Source organism: Brassica oleracea, chromosome C2, assembly GCF_000695525.1.
Source record: "Brassica oleracea var. oleracea cultivar TO1000 chromosome C2, BOL, whole genome shotgun sequence".
In the NCBI taxonomy this organism is placed as follows: Eukaryota; Viridiplantae; Streptophyta; class Magnoliopsida; order Brassicales; family Brassicaceae; genus Brassica; species Brassica oleracea.
This window is the reverse complement of record NC_027749.1, coordinates 15,960,109-15,963,223: the sequence shown is the minus strand read 5'-3', so window position 1 is coordinate 15,963,223 and position 3,115 is coordinate 15,960,109. Positions and strand designations below refer to the sequence as shown.

Here is a 3,115-nt window from a genome sequence, read left to right as displayed (position 1 = left end):
TGATTGAAACTGAGTTCCATCGGAGAAATTGAGCTTTCCCGCAAAAACCGGAAAATCAAGTTTTTCCACCAAAACCGGAAAATCTAGTTTTCTCTCCAAAACAACAAAATCGAGTTTTTCCGACAAAACCGCAAAATCGAGTTTTCCCGCCAAAACCGCAAAATCGAGTTTTTCCGCTAAAACGGAAAAATCGAGTTTTCCCGCCAAAACCTCAAAATCGAGTTTTCCCGCCAAAACCGCAAAATCGAGTTTTCCCGACAAAACTGTAAAATCAAGTTTTCCCTCCAAAACCGCAAAATCGAGTTTTCCCGACAAAACTGTAAAAGCGAGTTTTCCCGCCAAAACCGCAAAATTGAGTTTTCCCGCCAAAACCACAAAATAAACTGTAAAATCGAGTTTTCTTGCCAAAACCGGAAAATTGTGTTTTACCAAAATCGAAAAATCGAGTTTTTCTGCTAAAACCGTAAAAATCAAAATTTTCCACCAAAACCGTAAAATCGAGTTTTCCCGTCAAAACCGCAAGATCGGTTTTCCCGCAAAAACCGGAAAATCGAGTTTTCCTTACAAGATTGGAAAATCGAGTTTGTCCGTCAAAACCGAAAAATTGAGTTTTCTGCCAAAACTGTAAAATTTGTAGGCTTATAGATTAAAAATTAAAATTTTTCTTATATGGTCCATTATAGATTCCATGGCAGTCCATGTAAACATGGGTGTTAGTGGGTCTGGTTTTTAATGTACATGGTTCCTAATGGACATGTCATGGGTTAATGTCATGGGTTAATGGACGTGGATTAACCTAGTTTACAGCTCTATTATTTACTTCACCTTGTATCATATGAATTTTCGAGTTAAAAAATTTTCGTCTTTAGCAATTAATTAAAGAAATTTCTCAATTTGTGTTAAAAAGTAAAAAAGAAGTTTCTCAACCTCTACCCCCACACACTGCCTACCCTTCCGTCTGGTTATTTTTCCAAGCACTGAGCCACCATTTTAGCATAGCTCCAATAAACTCAATGAGCTCAACACCATTTTCAATCTGCTTTCTTCTTGATAATTAAAGATTATGCTATCTCTTGGATCTACGACTCTCCTCTCTCTGATTTAGCGTTGGAATATCTCATGTTAGACATCTCTGTTCTGGATTAGTGTAACAAGTGTTTCTATCACCCCTCGAAGAATATACCACAACGAGTTGCTTCTTAATTCTTATAACTCATAAGATGTTAGAAAAAGAAGCACAAACGAACGTAACTTCACTTATATTACTTGACAAATTTTCATGGAACACACTAAACAAATGTAACTTCATTTCTCTTATTTAATGTAGCAGAGAAACAAAAACAACAAATACTTGGGACAAAAAGACTAACAGGGATGGCAAAGATAAAAGAGGCAGGCACAATTCATTTATCTGAGGTCAAACAGATTGGTGTAAACACTTATCTAGATTAGCCCAAATGTAGTGTCAGTGTGGTCTTTTACCAGTGGATGATTAAATATAGAACTCATAAAACATAACCCACAAAGTGGCTTAATCATGAAGAGAAGATTTCAAAAGGCTAAATTGTAAACACAGAGATTGATACAGTCTCGACCATCCATCACAACAAAAAAAAAACAAAAAACAGAGAAAATACATCAAATAGCATAAGGAGAAGTAAGGCCCCATGACCTGTTATAAAGTCCTAAATATATTGCAAAAGCTTCACGTCCTCTACATGGTTTAGAGAGTGGCGAATTTCACAATGCCTAAAGGCATCCATTCCTTGGATTTCAACTCTTCGGATTGCATTGCTCTCGATGTTGTAGTAGTAAACATGGAAACAATAAGGCTCTTCTGATAAATAGGATACATAGTGCGGTGACAACACGATTTCATCTGTGCCAGTGACTCCAACAAAGAATAAAGTGGCATTTGCAACTATGTTCTTCCACAGCAGGGGCAGACATATGGATATATGCTTCGACCATTCATGTTTCTCAGCATCTCCTAAAACCCACAACTGAAAACATTTAGTATCTCCGGTAACTTGGGTAAACCCTTCTGTCAAAAGAGCACCTAATGTACCCTTATAGTTTACAAGAGTTGATTGACTCCATAATGCCATCTCCTCACCTCTATTAATAACTTTGAACTTCTCAGACCTAACATCAAAGCAAACTATACCATTAGCCATTGGAGGTCCATTGAGACCAGCTACATAATATACAACACCATTGATGCATATCCCATGATTAATATGCCTAAAATAATGGGATATAGAACATTGGATCTTTCTCCAAGACATCTTTTTCTCAGTCCCTAAAGTCAGAACTTGATGCTCTTCACAATTGAGATAATCCCTTGTGGTCATGGACAATATCTTGAACTGTTTACCAACTGGATCAAACCCAAGAAAACTGTTCACGAGAATACTCCTGGTCTTCACGTTGGGTAGAGGTAAAGATTGACCTGTGCTAGGGTTACATATAACCGGCGCCGTTTTCTTATACTTCCGAAGATGTGTAAGACAGACTAAACCGCGAACCGGACCGATGATTTTAGAGGAACGTCCACAAGGGAACTTCGTATGATAATTGGCGGTTACAACATCTTGATTTTGGACCTCTTGAGGTATCGAGGATAAGAACAACTCCTCGTTTTCTACGCAAGAGAGTAAGAGTTGCGGACGAGCACGAGACCTGGTGATGAATAGCTCCGTGAAATCTGCGCGGCGGAGTATGGAGTCCCAGAGCTTGGATGCTCAGCGACATTTCGCTATAGACTTAGGCGGCAATCTCAAGAGGATTTCGATGATGAGATCAGTTGGGATCGTCTCTGAGTTTCCATTTGAGAGCGGAGATCGTGTACTGCGTCGAGATATTGTTAGAGCGTTCTCAGCGGCGTGCTGCCGCCGTGTTTTCATGGCGGATACGATGATTTAAAACCCTAGCCTCCCGCGATTTTTGCTAGACTGAAAAATGTTACTATTTGGCATCTGTAGTCTGTACATTTCGATATTTTATTCCATTTAAAATAAATAAATTCTGACATATTACAAAGCATCCCTCAGGATTAACGCGCATCAATCATCATATCAACATGATCTGTCACTTCCAAGAAGAATAATAAAAA

General features: G+C 38.6%; 1 pseudogene; it reads right to left on the bottom strand.

The window, feature by feature from the left end:
* Positions 1–1,685: 1,685 nt before the first annotated feature.
* LOC106326457 lies at positions 1,686–2,906 on the bottom strand (annotated as a pseudogene).
* Positions 2,907–3,115: the final 209 nt, after the last annotated feature.